This window comes from Physeter macrocephalus, chromosome 21 (genome assembly GCF_002837175.3).
Source record: "Physeter macrocephalus isolate SW-GA chromosome 21, ASM283717v5, whole genome shotgun sequence".
Classification (NCBI taxonomy): domain Eukaryota; kingdom Metazoa; phylum Chordata; class Mammalia; order Artiodactyla; family Physeteridae; genus Physeter; species Physeter macrocephalus.
The window spans coordinates 118,540,212-118,550,360 of record NC_041234.1 but is presented as its reverse complement, the minus strand read 5'-3'; the positions used below and the strand labels follow the sequence as shown (position 1 = coordinate 118,550,360).

General features: G+C 50.2%; 1 pseudogene; it reads left to right on the top strand.

Annotated features, from left to right (window-relative positions):
• The first annotated feature begins 3,455 nt into the window (after positions 1–3,455).
• On the top strand, positions 3,456–4,958 carry LOC102996318 (probable glutamate--tRNA ligase, mitochondrial; annotated as a pseudogene).
• The last annotated feature ends 5,191 nt before the right edge of the window (positions 4,959–10,149 follow it).

The following is a 10,149-nucleotide window of genomic DNA, read 5'->3' as shown; positions in this document are numbered from 1 at the left end:
AAAATTGTATTGTAGACCTTCCTCATTCGATTCACTCTGCTGGGTATGTGGGGGTATCACATAGATGTTTTGATTTGCATTTTACGATGATCAGTCAAGATGAGCCCATTTCATATACGTATGGACCTTTTGATGTCTTCTTCATGAAGTGAAGAAAAAAAAAAAGAATTGCAAATCATATATCTGATAGGGGTCTAGTATCTAGCATATATAAAGTGTCTCTGAGTCTTTTACTCAGTTTTTATTGGGTTGTCTTTCTCATTATTTGTAGACCTTCATCATACATTTCTTAACATGACTCCTTGGTCGTTTCCATGTATTTCAAGTATCCCCCACTCTGTGGCATGCATTTTCACTTGTGTTTTCTCTTTATGATGTATGTTAATTACAGAAATTATTGACTTTAATGTAGTCCATTTTATTGATTTTTTTCCATTGTAGTTAGTGTCTCTTGTGTCTAGTTAAGAAACCTTTACCTAAAGTCCTGCAGATATTATCTTATTTTATCTCCTGATTTATCTTTCACATTTGGTTATTAATACATCTGGAATCAGTTTTTGCATGTGGCGTGAGGTGGGATCCAAATACATATTTTCCCACGTGGATATCCAGGTGGCCATTTTCCAAAAAGGCCATCCTCTCTCCAATGAACTTCAGTATTATCTTTGACATAAATCAAGTGACATGTGTTGGGTCAGTTTCTAGACTCTCTATTCCATTGCTCAGTTGTTTTTTTTTTGTTTTTTTGTTTTTTCATATCCCTGTGCCAATAACACATCAACGTAATTACTGTGGCTTTACAACTCTTGATATAAGTGCCCTTTGCTTTGTTCTTCTTCAGGATTATTTTAACTATTTTCAGCCCTTTGTATTTCCATACAAATTTGATAATCAGATAATGATACCATTTACAGTAGCAACAAAAAACCCCATCAATTATGCAGGATTTAATATAAAAATAGATGTGCAAGATTTCTACACTTTTTCTGAGAACACATTGATATGCCCTCAAGTATTCTGATGAATTAAAGACAATCTAGAGAAATGGAGATATATATCATGTTCATGGATTGGAAGGATCAATGTGATTGCAATAAAAAATCACAGTAGGCTCTGTGTGTGTGTGTGTGTGTGTGTGTGTGTGTGTGTGTGTGCATTGACAATCTGATTATCAAGTCATGTTAAGAAATGTATAATGAAGGTCTACAAATAATGAGAAAGACAACCCAATAAAAACTGAGTAAAAGACTCAGAGACACTTTATATATGCTAGATACTAGACCCCTATCAGATATATGATTTGCAATTCTTTTTTTTTTTCTTCACTTCATGAAGAAGACATCAAAAGGTCCATACGTATATGAAATGGGCTCATCTTGACTGATCATCGTAAAATGCAAATCAAAACATCTATGTGATACCCCCACATACCCAGCAGAGTGAATCGAATGAGGGAGGTCTACAATACAATTTTGACGAGTATCTGCAGCAACGGGCACGCTCATACATTGTTGGTGGGAGACCGCTTGGTTCACCTGTGGTTACCAGCCCGTGGTTACCCCGTCCCAGGGGGCGGCCCGAGGACACTGGAGGCCTCCGGGGGTGCAGCAACCTCTCCAGGAGCACCGCCATGTTGGGGTAGAATCGCACACGTGGGCTTCTCCGTGCATCACTTCCGGGGACCAAGAGTTCACTTTTTTTTCCCAGTCTGAGGGCTGTCTTTTCACTTTCTTGGTAGTGTCCTTTGATGCGCAAAAAGTTGTCATTTTGATGAAGTCCAACTTATTCATTCTTTTTTCTCTTGTTGCTTGTGCTTTTGATGCCATCGTACTGCTTCTTAAGGCAGTAGTTCTTGATTGTTCCTGTCCTCTGACCACCCGAGCCCTATCCCCAATCATTCTCTTGAAGGTTCTTGATCCCAAGCAAAGAAACTAGAAATTATCATTTTCCTGTTTGTTTGTTGCTAGTACTTAAAATAACATTGCTCATTAATTCTAATAGTTTATCAGCAGATTTTTAAAATTATGCCTGCTCCAGGTTTTAAATTAAAATATTACCAGAGACACTGCATTGGTCCATGAGTCTCTGCTACCTACCATATTCCATTCTGCTCTGTGCAGATCATAGCATTTATGAGAAGTCCCTTTTGGGTGTAACCTGAGGCTCATGAGACGTGCCCCTGGGTTCCTTATGGCAGGAGCCTGCGATTTTAACCAACTGAAATTTAGAAATAAGTCAAACCTTTAGTAAGTGTGTATTACTTGTCAAGTATTGCTCTAAGGGACTCCACTGTTCTTCGTCCTTTGCAGGTGTTAACTCATTTAAGCTCCTTAACAGTCCTATGAAGTAGGTACTGTCATAATCTCATTGAACAGATGGGGGGAAACTGAGAGAAGACAAAAAATTTTCCCAAGGTCAGCCAACATGTTAGCGGCTAAGCGTTCCACCATTACACTATTTGGCCACTCCTAGTCTACAGAAATAAAGACTTCAGCCTGGCTCTCTCAGCGTGAGGCTCTCCACCTCCTCGTCCTGAGCCCTGGCTTTCCCCCCAAGTCATCACTCCATCTGCAGTTGACTAGTGTGCCCCTCACCTCAGGCTACTTCTGGAGATTAAGGATGTGGGAAATCAGGGAAAGCTTCATAGAGGTGAGCTGGTCTTTAAAGGCTGAGGAGGACTTGAGCATGTAAAGATGAAGTGAGGAACAGTGTCAAAGACATGCAGAAGAAACCTAGAGAAATACAGAGCACGGGTTCTCAATCTAGGACTGGTCTTGGTGGGAACCAGAGTTTTCGTATCAGTTATTGTCATTACCAATATTATTTTTACTCTTAGTGCTTTCATCAGAACAATCATATATACCACCATTAATACTGGAGTCATTTGAAAATGCCCCATCTTTGTATTGTTCAGTCACCGTGAAGGTCGCATTTCTTCCGTGGTATCATTACAACCTACAATGACTAATGGAAATATTTGAGTGTATCTGTGTTGCAGACCTCCCTCCACCCATTGTCATTAGGTCTGGCCTCACAACTTCCCATAAATTAGCAATATCATAACGGAATACTTGAGGGCATATCAATGTGTTCTCAGAAAAAGTTTCTAGTTTCTTTGCTTGGGATCAAGAACCTTCAAGAGAATGATTGGGGATAGGGCTCGGGTGGTCAGAGGACAGGAACAATCAAGAACTACTGCCTTAAGAAGCAGTACGATGGCATCAAAAGCACGAGCAGCAAGAGAAAAAGGAATAAACAAGTTGGACTTCATCAAAATGACAACTTTTTGTGCATCAGAGGACACTACCAAGAAAGTGAAAAGACAGCCCTCAGACTGGGAAAAAAGAATTGCAAATCATATATCTGATAGGGGTCTAGTATCTAGAATATATAAAGAACTCTTGGTCCCCGGAAGTGATGCACGGAGAAGCCCACGTGTGCGATTCTACCCCAACATGGCGGTGCTCCTGGAGAGGTTGCTGCACCCACCCCCGGAGGCCTCCAGTGTCCTCGGGCCACCCCCTGGGACGGGGTGCGAGGCCAGCCTGGGCACTGATCCCAGGGCTGCTGTGAGGGTGCGGTTCGCCCCCAGCCCCACAGGCTTCTTGCACCTGGGCGGCCTCCACACTGTCTTGTACAACTACGTCTTTGCCAAGAAGCACCTGAGGCTGGAGGACATGGATCAGACCTGCCTTGTGCTTGGGGCAGCAGAGAATATTGAGGACATGCTGGAGTGGGCAGGTATTCCCCCCTGACAAGAGCCCCCACCGGGGAGGTCCTGCAGGGCCCTACCTGCAATCTCAGTGACTTGCGCTCTACACCCATGCTACCAAAGCTCTGCTGAAGAGCAGTGGCTGGAGCTCCTGAAGAGGGAGGCCCTGAGGAGCCATCAGACTCGCCAGTATGACAATCGGTGCCGGAGCCTGAGCCAGGCGCAGGTGGCCCAGAAGCTGGCCAAAGACCCCAAGCATGCCATCCACTTCCGCCCGGAGGGGAGGCACCAGCCTTCCAGGACTTGGTGTGTGGCTGGAATCCGCACCAGGTGGCCGGCATGGAGGGGGACCCGGTCATCCTGAAGAGTGATGGCTTCCCCACGAACCACCTGGCCTGCGGGGCCCCGAGTGGCTGGTCTCCACCCCTAAGCACCTGCTCCTCTACCAGGCCCTGGGCTGGCAGCCCCCACGCTTTGCCCACCTGCCCCTGATCCTCAACCGGGATGGCAGCAAGCTGTCCAAGAGACAAGGGGACATTTGCTGCCGGCGGCTTCCTGCCGACGCCTCGCTCGACATCATCACCAACCGCGGCTCGGGGTTTGCAGAGAACCAGATGGGCAGGACCTTGCCAGAGCTGATCACACAGTTTGACCTGACCCGGCTCACCTGCCACTCAGCCCTGCTGGACCTGGAAAAGCTCCCAGAATTCAACAGGCTGCACCTCCGCCAGCTGGTGAGCGATGAGACCCAGAGACGCCAGCTGGTGGGGAAGCTGCAGGCCCTCAGTGGAAGAGGCTTTCGGGAGCCAGCTGCAAGACAGGCAGGCATGTGCTGGACGCGGCCTACGTGGAGAGGATCATCCTGCGGAGACAGGGTCACATTTGCCGCCTGCAGGATTTGGTCTCCCCAGCGCACTCCTACCTGTGGACTCGGCCTGCTGTGGGTCGAGCGCAGCTGGGTGCCATCTCACAGAGGGTGGACGTCATTGCCAAGCATGTGCTGGGGCTTTTAGAAGGATCCGGTATGAACTTAACTCAGGACATGCTGAACGGAGAACTGCAGAAGCTGTCAGAAGGTCTGGAAGGCACCAAACACAGTAACGTGATGAAGCGCCTCCAGGTGGCCTTCAGTAGACACAGCTGCAAGGGCCTCCTATAGCTGAGACGATGTTGTCCTTGGGACCAAAGGAAGTGCGGGAACGAATACAGAAGGTGCTTTCCAGATAGAGAGAAGGTGTGCAGGACAGCGGAGGTGGCCATGGGAACCGTAGTTGCGGGACCTGCCCTCAGAGGGGAGAAGCAGGAGGCCTGGACCCCGTCGGAAGTTTGTGGAAGGAACCAAAAGTGGGCACAGAGCCTCCGCGTGCACGGGTGCCTTTATGGCGCCACGCCAGGCCCGTCCTAATCAGTTGGCCAGCGTCGGCCGGCCACCTCTCACCTCCCTGACTCTGGAAAGGAAGGCCTCATATCTGGTTCTGACACCACAGCACACAGCAGAGGTTAGGAGCTGGTTCACAGAACAGTCACAGCTCATGTTTTAGTCTGCTCGGGCTGCCACGACAAAATACCACAGACTGGCGGCTTAAACAGCAGAAAATGATTTTCTCAGCGTTCTGGAAGCTGGTAGTCCAAGATCAAGGTATTGGCAGGTTTCGTTTCTCCTGAGGCCTCTCTCCTTGGCTCGCAGACGGCTGCCTTCTTGCTCTGTCCTCACATGGCCTTCCCTCTGCGTGTGCCCTCGGTATCTCTCTGTTTGTCCGGACGCCCTCTTCTTCAGAGGACTCCAGTCCTCTTAAGTGGACAGGTGATATTGGGGAACTTTCTGCTCTCTGTTCGTCTGCTCCCCTAGTTGGTCACCACAACCAAGATGAAGAAAAGTTCGTCATTACTGGTTGCATGAATATCTCCAGATATTTACTCTCAGAGTCTGTTGGTATGGGAGTTTCTCATTCTTCAATTTATTACCCTCTTAGCAGCAGCTCTAGCTACAAGGGCCTTCATCATATCCTAATTGCCAGTGCCAATTGCCCTTATTTTTTAATGTTAAAAATCCATTTGTAAACGCATTTCAGCAGCTCTACCATCTCAGCATCATTGCTAATTTAATCTCCCTCCCCCTCTATTAGCGCCACAGGGGGCTGACCAGAGCAGGCGGCGCCCAGGCTAATCAGATCACTAGTTTGTCTGAAGATTAGGCTCAGCAGGAACTCGATGGGATGTAGTGGGTCAGACCGGGGGCAGATTAATCTCAGGACCAACCAGGGGAGGGACCTGGAAGCAGACAATGAGAACATGGACCTCAGCTTGGAGGGGCTGATGGGGAGCGGTCTGGGAAACTGTCAGGCAAGGTCGCTGGAATGGAGGGCTCTGCGAGGGTGTGATATGATGCGAAGGAGAATTTCCCGGCGTGTGAAACAGTGCTTCTCATCTGACCTGCTCACTCACCGCTTCTCAGAACACTCCATGCAGTGAGCTGTGGCACAGAGCGCAGTGAACAGCAAATCGGGAGTCTGGGTGTCTCGGTAAAGCTCCTGCACCTCCCTGGCTATCACATTCCTCAACTGGGGGTGATGATCCCCACCCTACTGACCCCTCAAAATTTGGATGAGGGCCACATGAAATTTAAAATAAAAAAGTTTTAGTGAGCACGTATTATTTGTCAAGCACTGCTCGAAGGAGGTACTGTTCTTAGCCCTTTGCATGTATTAATTCATTGAATTTCCTCAGCAGCCCTATGAGGAAGGTACCGCCATAATTTTATGGAACAGATAGGGAAACTGAGACAGAGAGGGGACAAACCTTTCCCAAGGTCACACAGCACATCAGTGGCCAAGCGTTTCAAGCTCCTCAGCCTGGCTCCGTCAACTGGAGGCTCTCTTCACCTCCTCATCCTGAGCCCTGGCTCTCAGCGGGTAGGAGAGGGCTAAGCACCCTTCTCGTTCCGTGCTGCTCCTCTCAGGCCATTGTTCTGCCATCTGCGTGGAAATTCTCCTCTTCAGCTACTCACTCCACCCGTGTGACTCTGCCATCCTCCTCCCCTCCTGGTTGCTGTCATCTAATGGCCTCCTACTCATGTCACTGGAGACTCAGCTCACAGGATCAGTCTTCCTTCTCCCCCAAAGCCAGACCATCACCCTGGGTGACTTCAGTGTCCAGGAGGGTAGCGCAGCCATAACTGTACCTACCAGTCACAGTTCAGTCAGGGAAGCAGAGTCACGATGGGCGTGAAGGAAAATTAGACCTCACAACATGGTGGGAGATGCTGGGCAGTGGAGTCTAGAAGGGAGAGTTGGAGGGTCAGAGCAAGAGTTCCCAAAGCGTTTCCCCAAAGCACTGGTATGATGAACGAGTCAGAGCTTACAGGAAAATTGGAGAAGCTAAGTATGTTTAGCTGCTTCAGTCAGCAAAGAAGGCGAGTTTGTGGGGAAGTCTATGAAAGCTGCTGCCTCTGTGTTCTGTCACCTGCGGTAGGTCCACAACCAAGCATCTGATGGTGGGCCTGAGGCCCCGGGCCACTGCTGGGAAGAAGAGCTGGGTGTAGAACAGAGGAAAGCAAGGACGCACTGGAACATTCTAGGTACCTCTGCCTCCATCTGTCACCATATATGGCCATGAAGACTTTCAGGAAGCAATGGGCTCTTCTTCAGACATCAGCCTTGTCATCCCCAGGGGCCTTCCCCTCCCCCCGTCCATAGTCATAACCCAAATGTACTCATCCTCTGATATTCCTCGTGTAGTCATCACGCAATATGGCCACAGCCCCTTCAGTTGTTCTCACTGAGGTCACCGACCACCCCCTTGCCATTCATTCAACAAACATTCATTGAGCCCCCCACTGTGTGTCAGGCACTGTGTTAGATGCCGGGACACAGTGGTGAACAAAGACAGATCAGAACATGCTCTCGTGAGCTTCCAGTCTGGTCGGGGTGATGGGTTTTGATTCTACTAGAGTCCCACATATAAATAAAGAATTGTAATGGAGAAAAACACTCTGAAGGAGAGGTAAGGACATGGTGCAATGAAAGAGTAGCTGGGCGAATTTGTCTGAATCGGGGACGTCAGGGAAGGCTTCCCTCAGGAAGTGATGGTTGCGCTGAGACGCTGTATTACAAGTTAACTAGGGACTTCCCTGGCGGTCCAGTGGTTAGGACTCCGAGCTTCCACTGCAGGGGGCACGGGTTCAATCCCTGGTCAGGGAAGATCCCGCAAGCCACACAATGTAAAAAAAAAAATAAAAAATAAATGAAAAGGTTAACTAGGCAAGGATGAGAGAGAAAGATTTCCAACAAACAATGTCTGCAAAAGCCTTGTAGCGAGAGAAACCAGGATTCCCTGGGGCCCCACTCACTCCTCAACTCACTCCAACCTGGTTTCCTTCTCTATCATGCCACCAACCAATTTCTATTAAGGTCACCAAGGGTCACTTTGTCACTAAAATAAGCTTTGTAGAGAAGGAATTATATTCCAGGAGAGGGTGGATGGCTAGGTTAGCATTCTCAAGGTAGACGCAGCAGCAGGACCTGGGGGGTGAAGGGGGTTGTTTGCAAGGTATCAGAAGACAGGGATTGAACTGATGTATAACGGGGACTAAGATGAATTGGGAAGGCAAAGAGCCAGGAGAGGCTGATGAGCCGCGAGACGGGCAGAGAGAAGAGCACGGACAAAGAGAGCGTGTATGGCCCACGTGAGGACCTGCGCAGCTGGAGTGTGGATAAGAGTCTGGGGAGAGAGGTGAGGGACAAGACCTGGGTCATGAGTGACTTTGTAGCTCGTGGTAAGGAGTTTGCACTATATGCTGATGGCCACGGAACCCATCGGGGCTGGGAAAGATCCTCAAGTCAGATTTGGACACAGTGAGTGGGTGCTGGCCGTGCGGATGTTCGTGTGCAGGAGCCCACCTTACCGTGGAGGAGATGATTCTGGAGCTCAGCGGAAAGGTCGGGAGTAGAGGTAGAGCCATTGGCTTTGTCTGCGCACAAGTGATAATTCAAGTCCCGAGTGCGGAGGAGCTTGACGGAGAGGGAGTGTGGACAGAGAAAGGGCCAGGAGCCCAAAACAGAGCCCTGAGGGACAAAGAATTTTACACAGGAGACTTGGAGTGGACTGAGGTCAGAGGAAAGCCAGGAGAGGTGGTGTCCTGGAAGCCCGTGGAAGAGACCCTTTCAGGAGAGGAGCAAAGGGCCAGAGCTGTCAAGAGGTCCCAGAAGATGAGAACCTCTTTGAATCTAAATCCCGGGCCCAATATCCAGTACCCCGCCATGTCCCTGGCACAGCAGAGGCACTCAAGGTTTGTGGAAGGAAGGAGTTGATGCCGAAATGCTTCGGTAATAAACAGCACAGGCAGTAGTCCTTCACATGTTTGTTTACTACGGGGCACCCCTAGGGGTGAATGATTCGAGGCACTGAAATCAGCATGCTGGTGCCAGTCTTATGGCCCACTCCTTCTATCTCCTCGCTAGCCAGCGGGAACCATCTGCCTTCCAGAAGGAGCCCCTAGAACCAAGGCCCGGCCCTGGGGCCCTGAGATTGTTCCCATAGGCAAGAATCCCAGAGCTTCTCGGGATGTCGGATCGACCCCATGGGTGGGGTCAGAGTAGAGGATCCAAGAGCCTAGAGAGGAGCGAAACGGGGACCAAGACCCATGAAAATCTCTGTCTGGGCGAGGGCTTCCCTGGAACTGATTGGGGGCTTCCTTCGAGGAAGGCACTGCAAAGCCTGGGGTTTAAGGGGTCCCCAAAGCGGGAACTCGGAAGGGGAAAGTCGTTCTGTGACTCTGTGTAGGGAAGGGTCACCAAGAGATGGTCAGGAAGGGACTGCGGGGACTCCCGCACTTGGCCGCCGCGTTTGTATTCCGAATGCGAGCCGCCACCGCGTGAATTATTAAAGCCCTGACCCCGAGAGCGCATCTCGCCCTCTGCAGAGCTGGCTCAGCGCAGCGGGAGAAGCCGGCCTCTGGCTAAGCCGCGGTCCCCCGCGTTCCAGCTGGAAGGCCTTGGAGGTCACCTGCGCCCACCCTCTACTTCGGGGGAGGCATCCAGAGGGGACGGGGCCTTGCTCAAGCTCCACGGTGGTGCAATCGGGACCGGAAACCGGCCTTCCGAACACCGACCTGTCCGGGACCCTTTGCAAAATCCGGGATGTCCCCGTTGCGAAGTCCCCGGTCTAGCCCTTCCCCTGGTGTCTTGCTGGCACTGCCACCCGAAGTACCCAAAGTACGCTGCTTCCTCCCCCTCCAAAAAGGCTCCAGCCCAGGTGCCCCTACAGACCCCTTCCCTAAATTCCTCCAGGGCACAGCCAACACACTGGGAGGGGAGGTGGGGTGCGTCTTCCGTCTTCCCAGATTCCTGCTCAGAGCACACCGGGAGAGTACAGTGGAGTCATTTGATGGGGGGGGAATGAGAGGACTTCGTTCACCCTCTGTGTTCTGAAGGCTTCCA